The sequence below is a fragment of the Onychostoma macrolepis genome, chromosome 07 (genome assembly GCF_012432095.1).
Source record: "Onychostoma macrolepis isolate SWU-2019 chromosome 07, ASM1243209v1, whole genome shotgun sequence".
Lineage (NCBI taxonomy): Eukaryota > Metazoa > Chordata > Actinopteri > Cypriniformes > Cyprinidae > Onychostoma > Onychostoma macrolepis.
Window position 1 is genome coordinate 39,979,423 of NC_081161.1, and position 15,203 is coordinate 39,994,625.

A 15,203-nucleotide genomic window follows, 5' to 3' on the forward strand; every position below is an offset into this window, starting at 1 on the left:
GTAATCATTATGAACACCTCAACATGCTTAACCTCTAGCAATAGTAAATAACTGTGCATTGCAAATGCAAAACCATCAGCATGGTGAAAGGTAAAAGCGAGGCTAAAATGACTCATTATTCCATGTAGATATGTTCCACTGCTTGGGGTCAAAGTATTAAGCTTCTTACAGTAGGTTATGTGTCATTTTACAAAGCCTTGGGATACCAATAATTTCTAAATGGCAATATACTGCGAAAAATTCCTGCTTTTTGAAGCTCACAACGTGCAGTAGTAAATTGTTGTGCTCCTGGGCTCATCTTAGTGTTTCTGTAACACACTTATGATGTATATTGTCTGAAGGAGAGATTAAATGTTCTGTCATAGAGAATACGACTCAAATATAATCACACACATGAATTATTGCAATTGCAGCACTGTCAAGAATCTTTAGATACATGACCTGAAATGCTCGAGGGATTAGAATGTAACAACGGCTTCATTTTGATGGTTTAATTTCAGCCGCCGTGTGAGAATTCCCATGGATTGAACACAATAGACGGCACATCTGAAATGCAGTCTAGTCTACGAAATGGCAGATTAGTTGCCTCAGACTGACTTTTTGACCCCAGTGTCTGGGAATTGCGTCCTCCGATGGTAGTGGGAGGCAAAAGCATACACTTCTGAAAACCAGCAATCTGATCAGCCGGTGTCTGCGTTGTCTGAGTCAATGGAGTAACGTGACTCCACCCCTCCGGCTCCACCCATCCTCGTCTGGAGTTCCTTGAACTTGAACATGGCTTAGTTTGGTCCAGACAAGGGTCTGTCTGGGATGGTGTCTATTAAGAGGCTCTCGAGGGCGTTTCTCCCCTCGTGCATCCTATGTGGTGCTGTCATGCTGAAGCAAGACTCTGGGAACCCCAAGACGGTTCCCAGGGGCCTCACATGTTCTTTGGTTCTCAGAGTTGCATGCAGAGATATGAATATGCATGCTTTGATAAATGGAGTCTGGCTGCGTTGTGATTGTGCATTAGCTGATCTGCTTTATGTCCTGGAAAGTTAGTATGTAGAGGCCCCATTGACCATTCTCAGGACCCCGATTTAGATGCAAGAGACTGTCTGGGGCCCTCGTTGTGGAAGATATTGTCTTTTTACCTGGGAGGTTTATGTTTTTGTGTTAAAAAAAAAATAGGTTGCTAACACTCTTAAAAATAAAGGTTCTTTATCGGCATCTGTTAGAACCTTAAATATCCATGGAACCTTTCCTTTGCACAAAAGTTTTGTTATAGATGAAAAGGGTTTTTAGATTATTAAAACATTCTTTACAATAAGAAAAAATGGTTCTCATAAGAAATGTTTTTAGTGAGTGAACTGAAAATAGTTCTTCTATGGCATCACTGCAAAAAAACTCCTTTTGGAATCTTTATTTTTAAAGGTGAATGACAGCTAGAAAATTCAAATATGACCACTGAATTCAGCTGAATTATCAGAATATCACATCAGAATCAGAATGTGCATTGTTCACCAAGTGTGCACACAGGATTTTGGTATGTTTCCAGAGGCACAGACATACATACAACCCCAAAGTTGGGGCGTTTTGTAAAATGCAATAAAATCAAGAATCTGTGATCTCTTTAACTTCTATTTAATTGACAAAATTACAAAGAAAAGATTTACAAAGTTTTCACTGACCGACGTAAATGTATTTTGTAAATATGAACAAATTTTGATTTTGATGGGTGCAACACACTGCAAAAATGTTGGGACAGACGCCCGTTTAACACTGTGTCACATCAACTTTCCTTTTAATTACAATGTTTCATTGTTTGGGAATTGAGGATACTAATTGTTAAAGTTTTGCAAGCAAAATCTTTGTCCAGTCTCATTGTCTGATTCTCCTTTTCATGACTGGTCATACATTTTCAATTGGAGACAGATCTGCTAGCCAGTCTAGCACATTCACTCTGTCTCTACGAAACCACGCTGTAGTAGCACATGCAGAATGAGAGCTGGCATTGTCTTGATCTAATAACCATGGACTTCCCATGAAAGACATCATCTTGATGGCAGTATATGTCTCTGTATAATCCCAGTATATGCCTCCATGTCAATAGTACCTTCGCACATATTCCAGTCACCCATGCCGTTTGCTCTGCTGCACCCCCATACCATGACAGACATTTGGTTTTGCTTCTGTCGCTGATGAAAGTCTGGATGGTCCGTTTGGTCTTTGGGACTGAGAACTCAGAACTAAACATGACTTTAATAAATAAATCACAGATGTCACGTAGTTAATTCATTGAAAGGTGCATGTTTTTGACCATTTTAGATGTGTCTGTGTGCTGGTGCAGACCATGTTTTAGGTATTCATCGGACCAAAAGGTTTGATCTGGGGAAACACGCACAACAGCAACTGTGTGTTGTCATGATTGTCTTCATAATTGATCCACTTTTATTAAAACAATGCAGCATGAAGTTACTGTATTCAACAGCACAGTCCCTTGAAATATTGTAGTATATCTTTTTTTCCCTTCTAAATATCTTAACATGTATTTAGCTTAAATATTAGTTGTTAAGTGTTTACAAAGTTGTCATGCCTGTTGTTGAATTTTATAACATATATTTCACCAAACCTAAAGGACTGAAAAATAGGTTTAGCATAAGTCCGCATTTCAGCTTTTAGCCTGAAAATGCAAGTGAACTGAGATTTCATTTCTGAGATAATCTACAGAATGTGAAACAAGCTCACAGTTACATTAGAGTTTTGGATTCTAGTTTATGTTGAATATTGTTTGTTACTGTTCCACAGGTTTAACACCTCATTCTTTGAAGACACGTACTGTATAAATCACAACGTTTTTCACTGTAGTAGGCCGACTCTGAAATATGGACTCATCTGAGTACAGCACACATTTTCACTTTCTTTTTGACTATCTGAGATGAGCTCTGGCCCAGAGAACCCGGCAGCATCGCTGCATAGGACTGATGTATAGCTTTCTCCTAGAGTAACAGATAATCAAGTTGCATTTCTTGATGCAGCAGCAGACTATGGTAAATGACAGTGGTTTTCTGAAGTACTCCTGAGCCCATGTGGCTATATTTAACACCACAGCATGACGGTTTCTTATGCAATGCCATCTGAGGGCTCAAAGGTCAAACATATTCAACTGAGGTTTCCTGCCTTGCCCTACATGTACTGTGATTTCTCTGTATTCCCTGAATCTTTTCACAATATTATGTATGGTACTTGGTGAAAGCAGGGGCGTGTCTAGAGGGGTGGCACGGGGTGGCACTGGCCCCCCTCAAAATCCAACAACCAACAAATCCAATCCACCAAGCAAGGCCAAGGTGGCCAGCAAATTAGCAGCCCTGAAACTGGCAGCACAGGTCAGAGCCAGCCAGTGAGGACTACACCAGCAGACATATATCTGCAGCAACAGGTGAAAGTCAGAACATGAACAATTTTTACAAAAAGTTCACTAGATCACACACACACCGTCTGTTTGGACAATGGAAGAAGTTGAGAACAAGTCTGTTCAGTTGTTTTTATTTATAAAAAGAGAGATGAGTTGTCCAGGCACTTCTGTAGTGCCAGTTTAATGTCATCCCACTTGTGTTGGGGCACATGACTATGCTTCTGTCCCAACTTTTTTGGAGTGTGTTGCAGCCGTCAAAAACAAAATTTGTTCATTTTTACTAAATATATTTACGTTGGTCAGTGAAAACTTTGGAAATCTTTTCTTTGTACTTTTGTCAATTAAATAAAAGTTAAAGAGAATTAACAAGTCACGGATTCTTGATTTAATTGCATTTTACAAAACGTCCCATCTTCTCTGGAATTGGGGTTGTACAGATATACACAGTAGAATAACAAGAAATAATGAAATAAGTAGAATTAAATAAAAACTAAACGCAATATACATTTAGAATAAATTAAATAAGTAGAATTAAGGTAAGACAACCTGGGTAGTGTAAAAACAATAAACTAATAGATATCATCATACTTAATTCCTGACTGATTACAATAAGAATTGCACAATTTTTTTCTGAAATGTTATGTTTAAATATGCAAATCATGCATTACCTAATTAAATAGGAACTAATTTGCATACCATTCCAGAACAGAAATCTGAACATTAGGTAAAAAGTGTTCTTGTTTCATTTATATTACAGTCAGAGGGTTGTAGAGATGGGATTTTTGATTTCTTTTTTTATCACTACATAAATGAGAAAATATTGTCAACAGCCAAAATACATTAACAATACGTTTTTAGGAATAAAGTGTTGTATGAAATCAGGCAAATGATATATGAACAAACCCTTCTGTAAAAACCTTCAGAATAAAGAGAGGAGTAATTGTCAAGTTGTCAAATTGTCAAGTTTAGTGTATTGCTACTGAAGTAAAGATTTTTGGCTCAGTGCATGAAAAACTCATTTTGAGAAAATGGCCTAAAGATATTCAATGTGACTGAAATCTACAGACGCAAATAAAACAGTATATTTTGGATGTTTGGATTTTTTTTTAGATCTAGATGAAATCACAATATCATGGATAGATGTAATCATATTAGTGCTGCCAAATCGATTAATCGTGATTAACTGCATCCAACATATCGTTTTTACTTGATATATGTGTGTGTGCTGTGTATTAATATGTAGACCTATATATAAATACACACACACATACATGTATATATTTAAGAAATAAATGTACTATACATTTGTATTTATGTATAATATAAATCATATATATAATTATGAATATATATATATATATATATACATGTAGATGTTTACATGTATGTGTGTACATATAAATATACACAGTACACACGTATTATGTAACCACAAACTTTTATTAATCACGATTAATGGATTTGACAGCACTAAATCACTGATATCATGATGGCATTTGAAAAATCAAGAAAAATCAAATCAAAAACATGAGTCTATATAAAATATAGTGGGGAAAAAAACATGTCCTTCAACCAAAGAGCAATCAGGGGAAACTGGCCTGCCCATATTCAGCCAACTGCATTCAAAACTTTTTTTCCTGTGGTACCACCCAGTAAGTCCCCTTCACAAGAAACCGAGTCCCACATGAGGTACACAACCGCCCTGTCATTCAGAGAGCATCGGGAGAAAGAGATGTTTCAGCCAAGACAACAATGCTGCCAGACGGCATTGCGTGCACTCCTCCACTTTCTGCCCTGCCTAGCAACTGCTGTCCAGTGACAGAGAGGCTTCATCCCTAGCAACAAGAGCGTAGAGATGGAGAGGCCTTACACCTTAGCAACAAGGCCCCTGCAACTGAGAAGGGCGCTTCTCTAAGCGCGACTGAAAAGACATCCCTCTCCCCGCGTTGCCCACCTCTTTTTCTGGTGTGAAGTTCATCTGATGGCTCTGAAAAGCAGACCCTCCCCCTCTCAGACACTTGTCAGATGGAGAAAAGAAAGGGGCAGATACTTGGTGGATAAGATCATGACTAATCTGTTGTTTTTTGCTTCCAAGATCCGACGGGGCCTCTAAAAAAACCTCACAAGAGCTGCTGGCAGCAGCGCATACAGATGACGCTGGGTCTCCTCTCCGGATTAGGGGCTGGGAATGAGGATACGAGGGGTTAGAGAGCTTTTATTTGGGCGGGAAACAACTTTCTGGTGGGATGCAACATTTTCCCCTGCATTTTTAAAATATTTCAGGCTCTCTTTGTCCAGTTAATATTCAGTTAAAACATAAAAACTTGTCAATATTTTTCTACACAAACTAAACCACTTAGTTTGATACTTATATCAAACGTTAAAATGTAGAATTTTAGAATTAGAATTTGCATTTAGGTGATCAAAGGTGACAATAAAGACTTTTCCTTTTTTTCAAACAATTTCTATTTCAAATAAATGGTGCTCTTATGAATTTTCTATTCATCACAGAATCCTGAAAAAAATCAAGGTTTCCACAAGCAGCGCAGCTGTTTTCAACACTGATGATAATAAGTAATATTTCTTGAGCAGCAGATCAAGATCTTGATTTCTGATCATGTCATGGTCTCATGAAAATGCGTATGCAAAAAAAATGCACTCCAAATGCAAAATCGTGCTATTGGTACGCAGAAATTGACTTTGGCGTGTATATGATACGCATGTGTTTGACGTGCATGTAATACGCAGTTTCGCGTGCATATGATACGCAATGTGTTGGCATGCATATTAGGGATGTGCATCTCCATAAGAAGCTTGCGATGCGATACGATACAATTCACCCCTATTACGATGCAGTGCGATTCGATTTCGATTGGATTCGATTCAACACAATGCGATTCGATGCAATATGATGCAATGCAGAAAATATGATCACTTTTATTTCTTTGGTTCAGACAGACAGCAAATCGTAAATTAATTTATGTGTCTTCTGACTTCTAACGCCTCAAGGCCTGTTTCATAAAACAAGTTTATCAAATAGGCCAGGCATAGTCTGACTCACTGTCAAATGATTTAATTCCATAAAGCAAATTTAAAAAAGATCAACCTCAGTCACTGTGGCTACTTATGCTGGAAAGCTAACCTGGTTCAGTGCAGGCAAACTGTCAGGCTAAGCTGAGCTCCTCTAACACTGACCAACTGGAATGCAATGTTACCACTGACTCTCTCACATACTATCATAGCCATGCAGCCTTTCTCTCTGGTTTTATAACAGCTGTACCTTTTACAGTTAGAACAGATAGCATTAGAACATTACAATCTAACATTGCTCTTTAAAGCATTAACAATCACTAAACTAAAAGTTAAAATCACTAAATTAAAACTACATTTTAACTGCTATAAGAAACACACATTAACTCATCTGAGCTTAGCAATTAGTACTGTATTAGCTTACATTTTATTTACCCATTACAATAGTCCCTTTACAGTTACTGCTATCATAAAATGCATATTTGACTCAGAATTATTGCGCTCAGTCTGTTTAGCGCGCATGCGCGCAGCAGCGCTCGTCCACTCGCGTAAGCCCACTCCTGGCAGCAAAATTGATATATTTGCATGACTTTCTAACATTTACAGATGAAAAATATACTCGTGCCATGTCAGTTATGCACTGAGGAAAACAAAACGTCTAGCGCAGCTAGATTCGCTGTTTGTCATAAGAATAAGCGTGTTAGTTAGATTGCTAAATTAAAATAGTTAGATTGTGTGAATTTACATTGTCGTTTATAACCGCTTTAGCCCCGATTGATATGTTAGGTTATTTCAAGTCAGGTTTTGGACTTTAATCACCGCTTTTCCTCAGGTCTCAGGTGTTGTTGTGATTTGAATATTCACGACTGCTTGAGAAACAGTCTCGAGAGGAGAAATCAATCTACATATAAAATATTGGTCACAGATTATTGGTCACTTTCTAAACACTAAAAGTATAGCGCGTCCACTAGTAATTATATATAAATAAATCGGTTTTTACCGATGCAAATATGTTAGAAACGATGCATCGCGATACAAATGCCAACTTGTATCCGATGCACACTTTTTAAACCGATGCATCGCATTGTTAACTTTTTTTTCCGATGCACCGAGCGAATCGGGGAATCCTCCCATCCCTAATGCATATGATACACATTTTTCGCGTACATATGATATGCATCTACCCCACGACGCCTAATCCTACCCATTGCAATTCATATGCACCCCAAAGTCAATTTCTGCATATAAATATAACAAATTGAAACATAAACTCGTGCTATTGATACGCACTTTCATGAGATCGGTTTGGCACTGAATTCCATTTGAGAGTAATGATGTTGAAAATTCAGCTTTGCATCACAGGAATAAATTACATTTTAAAATATATTCAAATAGAAAACAGTTGTTTTAAATTGTAATATTATTTAAAAATATTCCTGTTTTTATTATATTTTTGATCAAATAAATGGAGCATTGGTGAACATGGCAGATTTCTTATAGAAACATTTTTTAAAAAGTGTACCGACCCCAAACATTTGAACAGTATAGGTTAGGTTCCATTGTATTTTTTAAATGTTAGATAAATTATAGAATTTTTGTAATCTTTACAAAGATCTAATTTCATAATGAAAGCTGACTAAGACAGTCGAAACATCTAAGAAAGTCTAACATCTAAAATTTACAAAACTCTGCATTGCCATTTCAGAGCATATTTAAAGTAAGTATTGTAGGAAAAAAAATGGTAATATTTTAGTATAGGGACAAATTCTCTTGCTCATTAGCATGTCTATTATTAACATATTGGCTGATTATTAGGTCTTATAAAGCACATATTCTGCATTACCATATACATCCCTAATCCTACCCAATACGTAAACTTAACAGCTACCTTACTAACTATTAATAAGCAGCAAATTAGGAGTTTATTGAGGCAAAAGTCGTAGTTAATGGTATGTTAATAGCGAGAATTGGACCTTATAAGAAAGTGTGCATGATTGATTATGCAGCATCATATCATGATTATTATGCAGGATCATACAACCCGAACTCCGGAAATGTTGGGACGTTTTTTTTATTTGAATAAAATGAAAACTAAAAGACTTTCAAATCACATGAGCCAATATTTTAATCACAATAGAACATAAAGAACATAAATGTTTAAACGGAGAAATTTTACACTTTTATCCACTAAATGAGCTCATTTCAAATTTGATGCCTGCTACAGGTCTCAAAAAAGTTGGCACAGGGGCAACAAAGGACTGAAAAAGCAAGAAATTTTGAAAAGATTCAGCTGGGAGAACATCTAGCAGTTAATTAAGTTAATTGACATCGGGTCTGTAACGTGATTAAGGGATGTCTTAGAGAGGCAGAGTCTCTCAGAAGTAAAGATGGGCAGAGGCTCTCCAATCTGTGAATGAATGCGTAAAAAGATTGTAGAATACTTTAAAAACAACGTTCCTCAACGTCAAATTGCAAAGGCTCTGCAAATCCCATCATCTACGGTGCATAACATCATCAAAAGATTCAGAGAAACTGGAGAAATCTCTGTGCGTAAGGGACAAGGCCGAAGACCTTTGTTGGATGCCCGTGGTCTTCGGGCCCTCAGACGACACTGCATCACTCATCGGCATGATTCTGTCATTGACATTACTAAATGGGCCCAGGAATACTTCCAGAAACCACTGTCGGTAAACACAATCCGCCGTGCCATCTGCAGATGCCAACTAAACCTAAATTTTAAAATGGATTGTTTCAAAGTGGAAAAGTGTTTATAGCCAGACGAGTCCAAATTTGACATTCTTGTTGGAAATCATGGACGCCGTATCCTCCGGGCTAAAGAGTAGGGAGATCTTCCAGCGTGTTTTGGAAAGCACTATAAATGCTGAAAGGTATATAAAGGTTTAAGAGCAACATATGCTCCCCTCCAGACGACGTCTATTTCAGCAGGACAATGCAAAACCACATACTGCAGCTATTACAACACCATGGCTTCGTAGTAGAAGAGTCCGGGTGCTGAATTGGTCTGCCTGCAGTCCAGATCTTTCACCTATAGAGAACATTTGGCACATCATTAAACAAAAAATACGTCAAAGACGACCATGAACTCTTCAGCAGCTGGAAACCTATATCAGGCAAGAATGGAACCAAATTCCAAAACCAAAACTCCAGAAACTCATAACCTTGATGCCCAGATGTCTTCAAACTGTTTTGAAAAGAAGAGGAGATGCTACACCATGGTAAACATGACCCCGTCCCAACTATTTTGAGACCTGTAGCAGGCATAAAATTTGAAATGAGCTCATTTTGTGCATAAAATTAAACATTTGTTATGTTATCTATGTTCTATTGTGAATAAAATATTGGCTCATGTGATTTGAAATTCTTTTAGTTTTCATTTTATTCAAATTTTTAAAAAAACGTCCCAGCATTTCCAGAATTCGGGTTGTAAGTCATTATCTGTCTCTGGAGGGATGAAAAAAAAATGAATATTCTTATATCTTAGTATTTTTATAGTACTACAAAGGTATTTCAAAGAATACTATAGTATTACCATGGTAGATGTAAAAACAAAACAAAAACATGATGTCACAATGATACTTTTTTTTTCTTCTTTTTTTGACAGAAAAACAAACATAGTCTGCCCAGGTGCTGCTACTTTACAAAAACTCTCCACAATTTGAGCTGGAAAATATCATGTTCTCTGCAACCCCGAAAACACTTCATTAAAGAAATAAGAAATAAGAAACTTTACATAAGAAACTTGCAATAATGCAGCTAATGACTACGTGCCTCCTTTGCACATCACCTTAAACACATGTTAAACAGCAGCAGATGGTGGAACAGAGGGAGAGAGGTGTTTCCATTGCTTTAGCGCTTTTGTTTGACAGCTTGCCCTGTAAATCCATCCCTACTCCAGAACCCTCTGCTTTTCTTCTTCTTGATCAGGTAGCAACCCTTTTTCCATGTCCACTGAAGGAAAATAATTTGTCCCTGTCTGTGTCACTCAGCAGAGGAATCGATCAAAGGAGCCAATCAGTTTATTCCGACCAATTAGTCCCCTTTTGCCCCGAGCATTGGCTTAAAGCAGCCAGCCATAATCGTTGGTTCCACCTCGTAATTAGTTGTAATTCTAGTGCTGACATGGCTTAAGATCCTCATTTAGAGGGCTTGTCACTCTGGGGGTGGGAACGTAGCACAGAGAACAGGAAAGCCTATCCTCTCCTTAAACACGGCAGATGTGTTCATCTATTGATTCCATCCCTCCTCCGTATTGAGCAGCGCACAGCTGATAGGAGAGCTGGAAAAGGAGGATTGGCCAGATAAAAAGGTGAGATGAATGTGTTAATGAAGAGATCCATAGTATATTCCATGCAGACTACATTTCCACTGACTATTTTCTAGTTTAAAGGGGTAATTCATCCAAAAATGAAAATGTGGTAAAAATGTACACACTCTCAGGACATCCAAGATAAGTTTGTTTCTTTATCATAACAGATTTGGACAAATTTAGCATTACATTATTTGCTCACCAATGGATCATCTGCAGTGAATGGGTGCCGTCAGAATGAGAGTCCAAACAGCTGATAAAAACATCACAATAATCCACAAGTAATCCACACCACTCCAGTCCATCAATTAACGTCCTGTGAAATGAAAAGCCGCTTGTTTGTAAGAAACAAATGCTTAAACCATTAAAAGACTTCCTTTTTACATTTTAAAATGTCTTACTGATAAAAAAAAAAAAAAAAGTATTTTATGTCTTCACAAGACATAAATTGATGGACTGGAGTGGTCTGGGTTACCTGTGGATTATTGTGATGTTTTTATCAGCTGTTTGGACTCTCATTCTGACGGCACCCATTCACTGCTCCACTGGTGAGCAAGTGATGTAATGCTAAATTTCTCCAAATCTGTTCTGATGAAAAATAAATAAATAAACTCATCTACATCTTGAATGGACTGAGAGTGAGTACATTTTTAGTACATTTTCATTTTTGGGTCAGTTATTCCTTAAAGGAACCTGCATGAATAATTCTGCAACCTAATGCCGAAATGTCATCTTTTTTTTTTTCCATCCAGCAATCCACCCACCAATCAAGCACCAAGGGTGGCTGAAAAGGCAAATAATCACTTTTCAAAAGAATTGCCATTAAATGGACTCTCACTTCATCCCTCCCACATCCATTCACGCTTTTCCCAATGCAGGTGGATCCTCTAATTAGAAGAACATTTTGTTTTGAGCTGCTCGTGCTTTATCTTTATTGTCCCGCCACCATCGATTTAATTTCCAACTCTTTGCCTCTTGTGTCCGAATCAAAGAGCCGGACTGCCGTAAATGGACCGCTATATTTATTGTCCATGGGGTCATATTCTCTCAGACCTGACCCTTTGACCCATGCGAATGGATTCATGTCGCACTGAAAAAGCCTGATTGAGTTTTAACGAGGCGTAATGCTCTTGGTGGTAGAAACCAATGAATACATATAAAGGAACGGCCGACATGAGAAGCAGTTTGGGAAAACCAACACACGAGAGAAGGAAGGTCCTATAACAAGGGAACAAATAATGAGGATTAGCATGACAAGCAGGGCCGGGTTTTGAAGGCTCATGATGCTTTGGATGGATTTTTCTCTAATGCACTTAAGGAAAGCAAGACTATGAAGGGTCTGATTCACATTCACACACTTTCAGTTAAAGAAAATAATGCTGGTCTTCACATTAGAAATGATATGTTACATTGATGCAACAGTTGCCCAATAAAAGGCTGAGGTTTGGCCATGGAATTGTTTTATGATTACATTATAGTCCCAACAAAAATACAGAACGTTTTTTTTTTTTTTTATCAAAATGGGGACATTTCAGAGACTTCTATTGTTTTTATATACAGCTAGTTGCTATAACTTAACCCTACACTCTTAAAAATAAAGGTGCTTAAAAGGTTCTTCACAGCGATGCCACAGAAGAACCATTTTTTGTTCCACAAAACAATTCAGTCAAAGGTTCTTTAACAAACCATCTCTTTCTTACCTTTTTTATAATCTGAAGAACCTTCTTTCACCACAAAGAACCTTTTGTGAAACATTCTTCAGATGTTAAAGGTTCTTTATGGAACCTTTAGACAAAAAAGGTTCTTCAACGGCATCGTGAAACACCTTTATTTTTAAGAGTGTAACTTACAATCTAACCCTATTTATACATGAAAGTTGCCTTTTTTACCTTTTAATGTAATTCAGATTCTTTTGTTTTTTGTTTTGTTTTGTTTTGTTTTTGTTGGTACACGTTTGTCCCCAAAATACACATACAATGTGTCCAAGATGATAGAAATAAATAAATAAATGTGCTACTGTAATCATTGCATTCATGTTGATTTTATATGTTTTTTGAATAAACTTTTACCATTTTCAGCAAAACATTTGCTTTATTGAATCCGGGAAGCTCAAGTAAACACTTAATATTTGGTGAAAGGTGAAATGCAAGCCTATATTTATGAATAAACATCTGGATTTTATGGATAAGAAATACCATAAGGTATGTTGGGATTATATGATCTGACTGATAACTTGAACTGACCGCAAAATGCCATAAAAATATCAAACGATATGTACTGACCTTGACACACAGTCAAGAGGATCACTTCCTGTTTATGAGTTTCTTATCACATGACAATAAAACCTTAAGTTGAGGTTTTTCAGATATAAATAATATCTTAGAATAAAAATGTGTTTTTTTAATAAATACTACAATTTAAAAAACTATAAAAAGTTTTTAAAAATGATGCATTTTACTTCATTGCAATCTCTATATACTATATATTTAAATTTTTATTCAGAAATGTGTTATTTGCATATTTCACACAATTAATCACACAGTGTTTACATACAATGTGTCATATTAAAAATTGTAAGTGTGTATTAACTCTTACAGCCACAGAACTTCTTCACAGGTTTAATTTCTTCAGAAAGCCAATTTAACCCTCAGACGGGATCTTCAGCGTCAGGACCCAACCGAAATTAAGTGTTTTTCCCCCAACCACGAGTAAAGAAGGATTCAGTGACAGATTCTGGGTAAAAAGGTCTATCGGCACAGATGTACCAATCAAGCAGTGCCAATCAGCCCTTAAGAGTGATATAATTATCAGGTCAGAAGGGGAAAGACCGCTGAAAGAAAGACACCACCTTTCCTCCAGCCCCCCTCCCCCCCACACTCACTGCCCACCATTATACCCAAGCAACAACAGGCCAATTTGTCCATGAGGCCCTTGTACCCACACTCCCTGCCGAGTTATTTAGCTCCTCTCCTGCTCTTCAATGGCAGGTACTGATTAGAGGGGCTGCAATCTCCCTCCCTGTTCCCTTTAAAAAAAGAAAGAAAAACTAGCCCCCTTCATCCTGGCAATCTTTAATCTGATTACAGGCTTTCTACAGCTTTTCAGACAAGACCGGCCATGTAGGACAATGGCAGGCCAAGTGGTTCCACACACAGCCTCTGAGCTATGTGATCCAAGTGTGGATCTCTGGGCGCTCTAACTCCGCTGGCAGTTCTTTTGAGAGTAAACTAAGGCTGGGTCGGCCCACCTGCCCGCCTGCCGGCTCGCTCCCCTTCACACAGGGGATTAACCAGAACATCTCTGTTACAGGAGCGACACCCTCCTTTCCTCAGAGCCCGACCCCCCCCCCCGTCCCCTGCAGACTTGTTTGATTAGAGAGGAGAAGAGATTTGACCCCGGCTCTCCTGCTCTCAGCCGCTCAGCTCCATGCGGTGGTAGATCCTCAGCTCCGGGCCCCGCCCCCCTGTTCCTCATCCCCATGGGAAAGCCGCTCGGAATCAGCGTGCTCCGCTGCCGTCCGTCTCGTTTATACCTTGTAATCCCTCAAACCTGAGTGAGCTGTTGCGTATCTGCCCTGACGTATTTTCATTCTCATTTGACTTGCCCCTGCAGAACATAAACTCTTAAAAATAAAGGTTGGCATTGATGGTTTCATGAAAAACCTTGAACATCCATGGAACCTTTCTATCACACAAACACTTCTTTAAAGGAGAAAAGAGGTATTTAGATTATTAAAATGTTCTTCACACTAAGAATAAAAATGGTTGTTTTAAGGACTTTGAAGAGCCTAGAATTGTTCTATTATAGCCCGCATTTTCAGACCTTTATATTTAAGTGTAGTTTTTTATCCCCTTGCTTTAATTTAATGTTTTGTTTTTTTCGAGTACAGACCTTTTTTTAATAGCGCAGATGAGAAATTAATGCATTTTATGTAAAGAACACTAGAGATTTTGGTGGTGGGGTTGGAAAATTTTTAAAAAGGTAAGTAGAAAAATAATGTCAAATAAACAAAAAGACAAGCAAAAAAGTATGATATGATTTTCATATGTTCTGCTTAACCAGTGGAAACTCAGGAAAGTTTTTTTTTTTTAAACATTTCATATTTTTAATCAAAAAAAAAAAGTCACAAATCTCATAAAAATGTCTAAAAGTTTGGCAAATATTGAAACAAGATGTTAAAAACTGGTTGATTCACAGTTTTTCACACTGAAAATTGAAGATCAAGCCAAGTACATTGCATTGTGGGATACAGTGTGCTCTGTATATACTGCACATTTTGGCAAATGTATAGGTCTTCTGTCTATTTTATGCATACAGAAAATTTACACAATTTGCTCCGTATACATAATCTACAATAAATTGTAGTTTTTCTAGCTGCAATAATATATGGCACTTTATTAATCGTACAAATGGAAAAATAATCATAGAATCCACAATCTATGTCAAACGGAA